Genomic DNA, 15,065 nt, shown 5'->3' on the forward strand with positions numbered 1-15,065 from the left:
CAGCCCTTGCCATACTTTGGGGACCGAACCTTTTACAATGTTAGCGATGGTGGCTCTGCTGATAGAGCTCTGCCGGTAATCATCCGCAGAATAGCTCGTAATGTCGAGCAAGGTCGAGCAGCCATCGACCGGGTCATGGAGATTGATGCCAATTCAGGTGTCAATACCGTCCGCATTCGCTGTCTTGAAGAAGACATGGAACGTACCCGGAGAACCAACGAAACTCTGCAGCAACAGCTGGCTGCCTCCTGTGCTGAAGTCTTAGAACTTCGAGCTCGTCAGAGAGCTCAGGACCGACACCTTCAAGAGGTGTTTCGCCAAGTGTCCGACCTCAGGGATCGCCCGAGGAATTCCCATCGCCATTAGATGATGTCTAGTACATCTCTGTCTTTTGATTTAGGGATAGCCTTGAACTTATGTGCTCTAAGTAGCACTTGTCTGTAAAATATTCCTAACTTTCGGTACTCTAATTAGGAATCTAGGACTGTCAGTATTGTCCTTATGGTATGATGTAAGACCTACTGTTAGGTCGATTTTCCTTGAACTTATTACATCAGTAATACCCGTACTATTGAAATCTACCTAATCTGTGGGAAAAATTTGTACACTTGTGTATTCCTACTAATATTTCTTATTGTGATTTCTAACACTCATTCAACTGTTGGGCTATGGGTAATTAGTCCATGGGTCACTCTCACATTGCTTACAAATTGATTCTTATCATCCTTCTTGTTTTTATAAACTTATAGCTGAAGGATGCCTCCTCGCAAGTCTCCCAGAAATAGGAATAATCCTGTACCTCCACCGCCTCCACCACCTGCAGTCATCGATACTGCAGCCCTGAATGCTGCCGTAGCTACAGCAGTGGCAACTGCCATGGCTCAGTATCACTCATCGGATGCTAGCAGAGGTGGAACCCCTGTTGAATCTATCCCAGTTGAAATTCCAGTGCGCTCCAGGGAGTGCTCTTACAAGGATTTCACAAACTGCAAGCCGAAGCCCTTCTATGGCACCGGCAGAGTCATTGCTCTCTCGCAATGGTTCGAGAAGACTGAATCAGTCTTCGAAATCTGTTCGTGCCCTGCAGCATTCAAAGTGAAATATGCCGCATGAACCTTCGAGGATAAAGCCCTAACGTGGTGGAACGGCCACGTCAAAGCCCTAACTCTCGTCGTGGCTAACGACATGGGCTGGGCAACGATGAAGGACCTCATGACTGAGGAGTACTGCCCTAGGGTCGAAGTCCAGAAGTTGGAACATGAACTCTGGAATCTGACAATGAAGGGCACCAACGTATCGCTTACACTGCCCGCTTTAGCGAACTGGTGGCCCTATGCCCCAACATGGTTCCCACTGAGGGGAAAAAGATTGAGCGGTATATATGGGGGCTAGTGCCTCCGTACCAGGGGAACGTCTTAGCATCCAACCCTGCTACTTTCGACAGTGCCAAGCGATTGGCACAAAGACTTATTGACCATGGAGTCAAGACCCCTGCAACTACAACCACTCTATCCATCCCAGAACCCTCTAAACCCGCTTGCAACAAGCGGACGTTCTGGGACGAGAAGAAGAAGCAGCGTGCTTCAAAGAAACAGCAAATCGTAGCAGTACATGCTGCGGTAGCCCCTACTGCTGTTATTGCTCCGGGGAAGTAGTATGCTGGAAGTTTGCCAAAGTGCAACAAATGCAACTTCCACCATAACGGCGCCTGCCGTGAAATGCAGTGTAACAACTGCCACAGAAAAGGACACACCGTCCGATTCTGTAAGTTCCCGGCGCAACCGATCTCCCAGGTTCCTGGCTCTGGCGTGAGCCCAACTTGCTATGGATGTGGCGAAGCAGGCCACTTTAAAAGGGACTGCCCTAAGGCAAGGAATACTGGAGGAGCAGGTAGGGTACTAGCAATAGGCCACGGGGAAGCAATCGCTGACCCGACAGTGGTGACTGGTACGTTCCTCCTTGATAACTCCAATGCATGCATTCTGTTCGATAGTGGAGCGGAGCGAAGCTTCGTAAACCACAAATTTGCTCGCATGCTTAAGCAACAACCACACACACTTAATGAACAATTCACAGTAGAAATGGCCAATGGGAAAACTGAAAGTACTAATAGCATATACTTAGGTTGTCTTCTAACCTTAGATAACCATTCATTCCCAATCGACCTTATGCCGGTTTCAATAAAAAGTTTCGACGTTATTATCGGCGTGGATTGGTTAAGTCTTCATCGCGCCGACATCATGTGCTACGAAAAAGCAGTCCGACTAAACCTCCCATCTAACGAAACTCTTATAGTCTACGGCGACAAACCTGGTGCGAGTCTTCGCATTATTTCTAGTATTCAGGCTCAGAAATATCTGCGCAAAGAATACCACGCATTTCTAGCTCACGTCGTTGACACGAACCTAGAAACGAAAGAACTAAAGGACCTCCCGGTAGTGAGCGACTTTCCCGACATTTTCCCAGAAGAACTACCCAGGTTACCTCCGCAACGACAAGTCGAGTTCAGAATAGACTTAGTCCCAGGAGCTACCCCAGTAGCCAAGTCGCCCTACCGTTTAGCACCAGCCGAGATGCAAGAACTCTCTGGTCAACTTAACGAACTGCTCAGCAAGGGCTTTATAAGACGAAGTTTCTCACCTTGGGGAGCACCGGTCTTGTTCGTTAAGAAGAAAGACGGATCATTCCGTATGCGTATTGACTACAGAGAACTCAACAAATTGACGATCAAAAATCGTTACCCTCTGCCACGCATAGATGATCTATTCGACCAACTACAAGGGGCGAACTATTTTTCCAAGATTGATCTGAGATCCGGATATCACCAGTTACGAGTGCTCGAGGAGGATGTGCCGAAGACAGCCTTCCGAACTCGTTACGGACACTACGAGTTCGTGGTGATGCCATTCGGATTGACCAATGCGCCCGCAGTCTTCATGGATCTGATGAATAGAGTATGCCGACCTTACTTAGATCAGTTCCTCATCGTTTTCATTGACGACATCCTGATCTACTCCCAAAGTAAGAAAGAGCATGGTGATCATCTGCGACAAGTTCTAGAGACATTACGAAAGGAGAAGCTTTATGCGAAGTTCTCAAAATGTGAATTTTGGATCCGAAGAGTCGAATTCTTAGGACACGTGGTAAGCGAGGAAGGAATCCACGTGGACTCATCCAAAATAAAAGCCATTGAGAACTGGTCAGCACCAAAGACACCTACCGAAATTCGTCAATTTCTAGGTCTCGCTGGCTACTACCGCAGATTCATTCAGAACTTCTCACGAATAGCAAAGCCTTTTACGACCCTGACCCAGAAAGGCTTGGCCTTTGACTGGGAAGAGAAGCAAGAAAGAGCGTTCCAAACGCTCAAACGAGCCTTGTGCACCGCACCAATACTATCCCTTCCGGAAGGAATAGAAGACTTTGTAGTCTATTGCGATGCATCCAATCAAGGACTCGGATGTGTTCTGATGCAGCGAGGTAAGGTCATCGCCTACGCCTCGAGACGGTTGAAGACACACGAGGTTAACTACACGACCCACGATCTTGAATTAGGAGCAGTAGTGTTTGCTCTGAAGATCTGGAGACATTACTTGTATGGAACGAAGAGCACTATCTTTACCGACCACAAGAGTTTACAACACATTTTCGATCAGAAGGAGCTCAACATGAGACAACGACGGTGGGTCGAGCTACTCAGTGACTACGAATGCGATATTCGTTATCATCCGGGTAAAGCCAACGTAGTAGCAGACGCCCTAAGTCGGAAACAATATTCTGGTCGCAAGGTCAAGTCATTATCAATAACCATCCATTCACACCTGACTAAGCAAATTCAGGCAGCTCAACTTGAGGCCATGAAACCTGAAAATGTGTCGAGTGAATCCCTTAGGGGAATGGACAAGAACTTCGAAGCCAAGGGTGATGGAGCTTTATATTTCATGAACCGGATCTGGACACCGAAACACGGTGTTTCCGAGACTTGGTCATGACCGAGGCGCACAACACTCGGTATTCCGTCCACCCAGGTTCAGATAAGATGTATCTGGATCTGAAAAAAGCTATACTGGTGGCCTAATATGAAAGCAGAGATTGCTACATTTGTGAGTAAATGCCTTACTTGCGCGAAGGTTAAGGTCGAGTACCAGAAGCCCTCTGGTTCACTGCAACAACCAGAGATCCCAGAGTGGAAGTGGGAGCGGATCACTATGGATTTCATAACCAAGTTGCCCAAGACAATGGGTGGACTTGACACCATATGGGTCATCGTTGATAGATTGACCAAGTCTGCACACTTCCTACCTATCAAAGAAACCGACAAGATGGAGAAACTTACAAGAACATACATTAGGGAAATTGTACGGTTGCATGGTGTACCTATTTCCATTATCTCCGATAGAGATAGTAGGTTCACTTCAAGATTTTGGCAATCCCTACAACGTTCCCTAGGAACAAGGCTGGACATGAGCACAGCCTACCATCCACAGACCGACGGACAGAGTGAGAGAACCATTCAAACATTGGAAGACATGTTGCGAGCCTGTGTGATTGATTTTGGGAAGGCATGGGATACTCATTTACCCCTTGTCGAATTTTCCTATAATAACAGTTATCACACGAGCATCAAGGCTGCTCCATTCGAAGCTCTCTACGGCTGCAAGTGCAGATCCCCTCTGTGCTGGGCTGAGGTTGGTGATACCCAATTAGCAAGAGGGCAAGCTTCCGACAGTACTCTCACTGGTCCGGAAATCATTCGGGAAACGACAGAGAAGATTGTTCAAATCCATGAACGATTGAAAGCCTCTAGAGACCGACAGAAGAGCTACGCCGACAAACGAAGAAAACCTTTGGAGTTTCAGGTGGGAGACCGAGTCCTTCTCAAAGTCTCACCCTGGAAAGGCTTGATACGCTTCGACAAGCGTGGGAAGCTTAATCCGAGGTACATAGGGCCTTTCGAGATTCTTGCCAAAGTCGGCCCCGTAGCTTACAAACTTGATCTACCCGACATACTGCGTAATGTACATTCTACATTCCACGTATCTAACTTGAAAAAGTGTCTGTCCGACGAGACTCTCATAATCCCACTCGACGAGATCGAGATCAGCGAGAGCCTCAACTTCGTGGAAGAACCTGTAGAGATCATGGACCGTGAGGTCAAGCAGACGAAACAAAGCCGTATCCCTATTGTGAAGGTTCGCTGGAACGCCAAGCGAGGACCGGAATTCACTTGGGAACGCGAGGATCAGATGAAGTTGAAATACCCTCATCTTTTCGCTTAATTGTTTGTAACTTTTATTTGCTTAAATTTTAATTTCGGGACGAAATTCCCTCTAACAGGGGGATGATGTGACAACCTGAAATTTCCAATTGTATGAACCTCATCTATTCAATAGAAGCTAGTTCAGTTTCTGTAATTTTCAAGCTTTTCCGAACAAATTTGTGTACATTAGGGTTTATGTTTTAGATGATATCAGGAGAGTGGATACTCCTGGTTTTGTGAAACTTGGGCATTTCAAGTTTCATAATGTTACAGTCCAACGTCAGGAATAAAAATATTTTCTGCCAAAATATTCCAGGACTATAAATAGTTTTCTGAATTAAATTAATTCATTATTCACAATTCCAAATAGAGAAAAGCCATATTCTCTCTGACGGATCTTCGGGTTTTCATCCCATATTGTGAGTTTACTTTGCTAAATGTGTTTCAATACTTGTTTAATGCTTATTAACAACAATTACATGTCTAGATATCAAGATCCGGGAGTTTACCGCCCAAGAACGTTCTTGGGGAGTAAACTCCAAAATAGAACATAAATGCTTCCTTGTCCCGATTCCTTGTTAGAGGACTTGTTTAGGAGATAGGGTATGATCTTTATAGGCCTAAATGCATCCAAGAAACATAAGTTCTAGGAGTTTACGGCCAAGGAACTCCCTTGGGCCGTAAACCCCTTTTCAAGGGCTTAAATGCCCTAAAACTTTCCCCAAATGCTTAAGGACTTTAACTACTAGTACTTGTGCTTGTTTAGAACACCAAAAGCTCATCAAAATCACAAGTTAGTAGGAGTTTACGGCCAAGAACTCCTCTTGGGCCGTAAACCCCTTTTTGTGGGACAAAAATCATTCCAAGCAACCCGTAAGCCTTTAGACAATTTACCTTGCACCCTTGGGACTAGAATGGAGAGTAGAACACATCTAAACCACTCCTTGAAAGGAGTTTACGGCCAAGGAACATGACTTGGGCCGTAAACTCCAAGTGAAGGCACCAAAGTGTACCTCTTGTCCCCATTAGCCTTAGATAAATTCATGGAAGCCATCCTTGATGTTTAAGTGCCTCAAATCAATTAAATTCCTAGAGTTTACGGCCGTAAACTCTAAGGTGAAGGACCTTAGGCTGTAAACTCCCATATGGAGTGTTCTAAAGCCTTAAACTACTTCATGTGTTATTCCAATAAAGCTAGGAGTGTTCTAGGGTCAAGATAACACCACAAAACACCCAAAAGCACCATTTGAGGAGTTCACGGCCATAAACCTATGAGTTTACGGCCATAAACTCCAAGGTGTGGGGTTTGTTGGATGGTGAACTCCTATACAAGGCCCTTTGATGTTTCAAACCCTTTTGCCTTGTCCCGTAGCAACTTAGATGCAACCATTGGAACCTTAAACACTCATAAAAGTGTTTAAATGTTTTCTAAGTGTCTTAACTTATTTATTTAAGTTATTATATGTCTAATTAGTTATATATATGCTTATTATATGATAACTAGGCTCGTGCGTGTAAACCAGTCTCCGTTTGCCAACTAGCACGGTAGCCGACACTGCAATTCAAACGACTCACCACAAGTGAGTTCATACCCCTTGAATCAACCTTTGAAATGATTTTAAGTGTTTTAAATACATTATGGGGGGGAATATAAGTCAAATATTTATAAGTTATTGCTTCAATCACATGTGATTGGGTTTAATCACATGTGATTAATAACTAGGAAAACAACGATTTTCACCACTGTTCAAACTATTTTTCAAACTGCTTTACTATTGAAATGTTTTACAAACTGTTTTACTATCCAAACTTACTTATAGACTGTGATTTAAACAAATGCTCCTTATACTTAAACTGTTTTATTAACTTATGCCTTCAAATTGTTTTATAGATCGACATCAAGTCGATCTCCTCTTGAAATCATATTTATGCTTTAAATGTTTTATGAAAACTTATTTATGCTTTATATATACAATTGCATGCCCGTATATGTATAGATATATAAATAATGTTCAAAAGGCTTAGGAATGCCATCCGCCCTATTTCCTTTTCCTCAATTTAGATGTGGTCTGGTGGGATTTCGGGTGACCATCCGAAGGTCGTTTTCATATTACTTATATATCATATATACATGTATAGACATAAAAGTACTTCCATATTCATACTCATCAGTACATCATTAGCTGGTTACCATCGGGGTAACACAGGACAATACATATACAGATATACTAGAAACAATACATATACAGATATACTAGGAACAATACATTTACAGATATACTAGAAACAATACATATACAGATATACGAGAAACAATACATATACAGATATATGAGAAACAATACATATACATAAATACGTAATAATCGTGATCCACTGTATCGGGCATGCCTTAAGTGTCATGGCCCGAGTTGTAGCCAGAATTCTCCTGGAGGGAGAGCATGAGTTTGCGTATAGATCTATACTGGATTGACTATCCTACACCTTGATGCTAGCTACAGCCGGACCTGCAGGTCTGCGGGTGCCAAACGTCATTTCTTTTATTACGACCATTCATTATGTCGTTGTTACCAGTCGATAGCATGGTGCAATTTATCACATTATGCCTTAATATAAATCCGGTTTAAGGTAGTAGTAGTAGTATTTAGTACAGCAGTAGTCTTATTATACAAAGCTACAGTACTACAATGATTTACCCGTTACATATTTTAGTGATAACCTCACTTAAGCATTAATGTACAAACTATATTTTAACAGATGGTAGTTATATTTGGGTAATCACACACTTTTACAATAGAAAAGTTTACAAAACAGCCTAGCCTTGGTAGAAGGTTACTTTTATAGAAAATATAGGATTTTCTGAGAGATTCAAACTTTTACAAGCACTTTCAAACATTTGCTTACATTTTACAAACTTATACATTGAGACAGGTTCAAACGTTTTTACAAGAAACATTGACACTAAAATACTTATGGACTCACCAACTTTATGCTGATAAACTCTTTCAAAATAACTTGTATTCTCAGGTCATCAGTAGACAGGTACCGAGGCCAGCTTTTGAGAAGATGGAGTGCATTCAAGACTCATCTCATATTAGTTTGTTATACATTATTTTTGGTGTCTATAACTGTACAGAACACACTTGTATTAAAATTATATATTTAATGCAATGGATGATATTGTTTGCTTATTTACATTTACTGTGTTGTGATATTATAAATGACGTCCTCCGCCCCAGAACGTTTCCGCCGTTCTTGGTTTTGGGGTGTGACAATTTCAGTGAGAACCTTCGAAAGAGCATCTTTCTCAGTTCGAAGAGTCGTGCCAAGACTCATTATGACCTTATTCGCAGCTTCAATATTTTTGTCTGACGAGTGATGAAATTCCACCATAAACTTAGTTACATCATTCACTAGTTTTTCGACTTTTTCGGTCGCCTCACTAACAATCTTTTCTATTTTTTCCATAGATGTAGTAGAGGAATCGATACTTTTAACAATCTCCTTGGTGAAAGTCTCGATTAATGCTTTGACATTCTCGTAGGAATATTCAGTACTTGACGAAGTTTTGGAAGACTCAGGTAGATTATCCAACTTTTCATTGAGGGCTTTGAGTTGCCCCTTCATCATAAGTGCATCTTTGTCATCGCTTGATGGTTGAACGTTGAATGGAATGTAGTGGAAGTCTTGGAAATTATCTCGATCGTCACCAAAAACCGTATCATGATCATCATTCCGTAAAGTTGAGATTGGGTAGAGCTAGGACCGATCGTAATACCAGAAGCACCTGCCCCTTTATCAGATACGTTGATAGTTACTTGTGGTGAACTCATGGTTGTGGTGGTTGTTGTGGTGGATTCAGTGTAAAGAGGAGTGGTTTGAGTAATGGAGATATGCGGTTGCAAGACTCACACATATACATTCGGATTGGTAGCAATAGTGATCAGTGTGGAAATGGGTCTAGAAGTAGTAGTTGGAGAAGGAACATGAAAAATTTGATTTGGTTCAGGAACAGAAGTATGAATAAGAGATGTTACCTTCATAGTAGTCCGAGTGGGAATGGGCTCCGAAACCATTGGTTGCGAACTGACTCCTATATCTTCAGTTTCATGCTAGACTTGCTCTGTTCTCTGAACTTTAGAAATAATAAGAGACTCTGAATCCTCTTCAACGACTGGAGAGGGTGATCGTGGTTTACGAGTGACCTTCTTAACTTTCTTCGTCGGAGTTTGAACTGGTTTGGAAGGACCAACCTTTGCATTTCTCTTACCTCCCGTCTTAGGCTAGTTTGCTTCCTACAAAGCCTTTTGCATCTTAGGTGTTGAAGGGCGAGGACCTGATGCAGGTTTCTTCTAATATTTGTTGATTAGCTCGTTGTCTGTTGGAACACAGTTGAGCATAGCCTCTGGAAGAAATCCAATAAAGTCGAACTACGTAGGATAAGACATGATGTACTTTTAAGAATAAAAGATTGGAATGACAGCTATTATACATCCCTCAGTCAGTAGAATGTTGAGTTTAGTGATGGCTCTGTGGACGATGATGGACCAGAACCGAGCACAAGAAATCTCTGAGTGCCGTGTTGTGGAAAGAGTACTCTGAACTAGTTTTACCTAAAGGATGGAACCATAATCTAGGTTGATTCCATGGTATAATCCTTCGATAATAGTGCAGAAAAGCTTAGTTGCACTGTCCGACCCCATGACCCGCTCTCAAAAGCTTTTGAAAAGAAGAGTAAAGAGGTCATTCCACATCGGAGGAAGATTGGACTTCTTGAGCTTGGATAAAATGGCGACATTTCCCACGCAACCCATCTGGTAAAACATCTCCAGAATTGTAGAAGACGAGATTGACTCCAGATTAACCAGATCCCTAGCTTGAGGAAACCCTAGAAATCGGCTAAATCGAGACATGGAGATTGATGTTTTGTGGGAATCGATTTCAAAAGTAATCACACCTTCCTGATAGCTTGCAGTGGAGTATGCCCTGGATAGATGAGCCAATGGGACATTTTCCGCCATGGTGAGAGCCGGAGTAAAAGGAATGTGATGAAGGCACTCAATCATTAGATGGAGAGAGACAACGTATCTAGATGAGTCGAGATCCAAGATGAGATTTTGGTTGGCTTTGATGCTCGGTAGTCCCGATAAAGCGGTTTGGTCATCCATGGATGGAGTTTTAGAAGAAGCGGCCATTGATGCAGATGGAGAAGATGAACAGTGTTTGAGAGAGAGTGAGAGAGTTTTTTTTGCCAGAGAATTTGAAAGCAGTGAAAGTGGTAAGTGTTAATCAAGAGTAAATTTCCCTTTTATACGGTGTGACAGGTGAGAGAAATCTGGTGTTTGACGCTTCCAAATCCCGTAAAAGTAGCCTCATAAGATGTGACATCTAGGGTGTGTCAGGCGGCATAACTGACAGGCGTGACGTCAGGATTTGTTTGAAAATTTCATGCGCACAAATCAAAATCTTATCCCTTGAAAACTGTCGTTTCAGTTCTGCACATTCTTAATAGCTTGCCGTTACTTGATCTCCGAATCTGAAAGTAACCATTCGGAATAAGTGAAACCAGACTTTTGGAAAATCACAAGGATTTCCGTGAAAGAGTGTGCCTAAGATAAAGAAATAAAACAAATATATTTGGGATTCTGTGATGTCAATATAAAATTATCATAAAGTCAAATGGATCCCGTGCAGCGATCTCTTCTTTCGAAGTCAAGAGAGACTTGGAAGTGCTTGCATGGCTTCCTGTTGAAATAAGATCATCAATTTGTTGATAAATAGTGAAAGGCTAATTTTAATTTTTAAAGGGTGACTTTGCTTCAACAAAACTACGAAACTCAACATAAGTCTGAATGTATGGAATAAGTATTTGTTAAGTCACATTTTGTTTGTTTGTGCTAGGCATCTATCTGTATAGGTTTTCATAGGTTTTGGTCATGTTATGTGTTTTCTCGGCTGTGTTTACGGCTGAGTAGGGTTCACGGCAGTGAACGTATGTACCGCCATGAACGAGTTTGTGTTTGGTTGGTCCCTATGTATAGTGTCAGATGTGTCAGATGAACAGTAATTGTATGTGTGTGTTTCCAAGTGTACCAGACGTTTATGAACCTAATAGAACGTGTGCGTTGTTGGAACTTCTTTGCTTATACTCCTTATTCTTACTATTTTGCATCTTGATTATGTTTGATCACTGAATGGTTCGCGTTTGTGGGACTTACAATTGGTATCAGATCCATATCGATGTCAAAACATTTTCAAGTTGGGTTTTCAGTTGAAAGATTCTTCGTTTTCATAATTATTCAAACTTGTTTCTGCATTTGATCGAGATTTCAAGGCTATAGGGATTGAAATCTGCTCAAAATCATTGATTATCTTCAAAAACTGGGTGTCTACGGTCTCAACTGTTGAATTGTTTACGATCGTGAACTAGATTTCAGCCGTGAATCACTCATCTCAATTGGTCGTGAACTACTTTTTGACCGTGAATCACTCATTGAGCCGTGAATTGATTGGACTATGAAGGCGTGTACGGCCGTGAATTGATTACAGCCGAGAACTCGTCTTAATCATGAAACTTTTCTTTTTGTTACAAAACTCTCTTTTCAATCTTATTCTCATTTAATCAAGAAAATTAAAAAAAAAAAAAACAAACAAAAATGGATTCACAAAACATAACAGTTCATCAGGAATTGGACTCAATCATGGGAACCACTACTCGAATTCCTCGCTTACTGTCAGCTGAAGGTTTCCCAGAATGGAAATATCAAATGGAAAAGTACATCAAGATGAAAGATTTAAAAATTTGGTGTAGCATTTTGAAAGGACCAGTTCGAATCACCACTACACTTGAGAATGGAACTGTTATCGACCAAAGATTTTAGAATTACACGGATCAGGATTTTGACAAGATCGAAGAACAAGAGAAAGCTCTTGCTACACTTACCATGGCCCTATCTCCTGAAATCGCGCAAGGATTTTGTGAATATGATTCCGCTAAAGTTGTATGGGAAGCTTTGATTGAAGTGTATGAAGGAAATGAAGACATGAAGCAGAGTCGTCAGGATTTGCTTAGACAGAAATTCAATATGTTCAACCACATTCTTGGAGAAACCCTAGAAGTTCAACTTCAACGATTCATCACACTGACCAATGACATGAGTTCTTCCGGAATCTTAATGCCTAGATCTGAAATCCACAAAAAGCTGTAGAACTCTCTCCCAAAGGCATGGGATATGAATGTTGCTGTTATCAAGAAAACAAATGATCTTAACCGACTTAGTCTTGCTGAAACCATGGCTGTACTCAAAGCTTGTGATCTTGATGAAAAACAGAGGGAAATCAATCATGTGAACTCATATTCAACTGCAAATCTCAGGATCTCTACAAATAATGCTTTTTCATCATTTACCTCACCACAAAGTCAAGTGTTTGCTACTCCATAACCATCATCTTATGTTGCTCCACCATCAATGCCTTATCCACAAGCTGCTTCTTCTTCAAAAGCTCCTACTCCAGTATCAACTCCAAAAGAAGCTAAAGAAAAATATGGCCCTTGCATCTGTATTGGTGAACTGCTATAATGCTTTTGTTGCTGGAAAGCTTCCTCCTCATATTTCATTTGCCAATCTGGATTAGATACACCCTGAAGATGTTGAAGAAAAGGACATCACTTGGCAAATTACGATGGAGTTTTTCAGTGCAAAACAATTTGCAAAGAAGATAAGGAAAAATAAATGGGGAATGAATGCGGAAAAGAAAGTGAGTTTCAACAAGGGAAATCTTAAATGTTTTAACTGTCACGATCCTGGTCATTTTGCTCGTGAATGTCCAAAACCCGACAGGAGAGTTAATCATAAACGAACGATGGTACCAGTCGGGAACAACTGTGGAGCTGTTGCTGCTAACAACGAAACTGCTAACCTGGCAGTGGTAGCTCAGTCATTTGACTGGTAGGACCAAATTCAGGCCCTGAACATTTCAGGACCTGAAAATGCTCACTTGGCCAAGATCATTGACATCTCCGAAGAAAAATGTGAGTTGGATCCAAAGGATGAAATAATGGAGCTGCGGTTTGCATTCATGGTATCTACAGCTCCAGAACCATAGAAAAGGGAGGTCATTCAAAATTCTTGCTCTCAAACTTGTATTGATACTGTTAAATTTTTATGTCAGCAAATACAATTACTGCGTAGAGAGAACGAGGACCTAAAATATGATGGATATCAAATTAGAAAGGGCCAAAAACCACTAAGAGAACAATTAGAGGCCAAGACTAGGGATTTTAGGCAATTTAATTGCAGGAACATTATAGCAATAAATATGAGAATTACGACTTTATCCAGAAACAACTTGCATCCGTGACTGACGAACTTGACACATTGAAAATTCGTTTTGAAAATGCTGCTTTTAACTTTAAAAAATTTGATGTGTCAAGTGAGAAAGACGCAACTATGATAGAAAAACAAACGAAATGGAAAGATCAAAAGCAAGTAGGTCTAGGTTATAGTAGCATCCCTCCTCCTTTCAATCATAATTACTTTGCTATCCCTATGACCCAAGAAGAAATAGATAGAGAAGAACACCTTCTGTACGGAAAACCTGTTGTACTTGTAACGGAAAGTAATGCTAGGGAAAAGGATACTAACTTTTCTACTTCCCATGCAGATTCACTAAGTCAAGGCAAGCAGGGTTCTGGAGAGAGTAGTACCAATAATAATTTTGTTTCAAAACTTGATGTTTCTATTTCAGACAATATTGTTTGTGTTTCTAAAACTAATGATTTGATTGGTGACAATTTTGTGTCAAAATCTAATGTTTTTGATAAATGTGGTGATGCTTTTGATAAAACTGTTGTATATGACACAAGCATATCCACTCCATCTACACAAGTCACACAATATGATTCTTGCACATGCACGTGTGGGAAAAATAGAGGAGTAAATAAGAGCACAAAATCAGAAAAAGGTGGTACCAGTTTTTGCATTAAAAAGCGAAATATGTTTTAACTGTGGAACTGCCGGTCATATTGCTCGAAATTGTCCTAATCGGGCATTTGTTCTTTTTTTTTGCACCAAGAAGAGAAAATGAATCATGAGGAAGGTCTCTCACGAGAAAGTCCTCAAGATCTCATCTTCGTAATGGTGATTGGAATGTTCATAAGGACAGAAAAGCACTGAACTTAAAAAGGATAAACATGTTTTCAATAAAACAGCCACAGGTGCTTTGATGAAATCAAAGGCAGTGTCTGGATCCTCGACTAATCCTAGCCGGAAATCCAAATGCTCAAAACAAAGGAAAAACATTTCAAAATCACCTGCGAATATTTCAAAACCTAAATACCAATGGGTGCCCAAATCTTTAATTGTCTAATCACCTTCGTCTTCTGGAAGTGCATATGATAGTAAATTAAAATCAAGAAGCGAAAAAGAAATTTTTTTTTTAATGTCAAGGGAAAACCCAGTGTTACAATGACCTAGGTTCCAAAATCTAACTAATATCTCGCGCATCGTGCAAGAACAACTATAGAGGAATGTCGTCAGACCTTGTTATGTTGACAGTGGTTGTTCCAGGCATATGAAAAGAGACATATCCCAGCTGCATGACATTCAAACTTTTAATGGGGGTTATGTTTCCTTCGCGAGAGGTGAAGGCGGAAAATATCACATGGAAAGGAATAGTTACAAATAGAGTGTTGACCTTTGAGAACGTCAACTACGCTCCCGAGTTAAAGCATAGTCTATTGAGTGTCTCTCAGATATGTGACAAAGGCTATTCAACACACTTCATAAACAAATAATGGCAAATA

This window comes from Lactuca sativa, chromosome 8 (assembly GCF_002870075.4).
Source record: "Lactuca sativa cultivar Salinas chromosome 8, Lsat_Salinas_v11, whole genome shotgun sequence".
Lineage (NCBI taxonomy): Eukaryota > Viridiplantae > Streptophyta > Magnoliopsida > Asterales > Asteraceae > Lactuca > Lactuca sativa.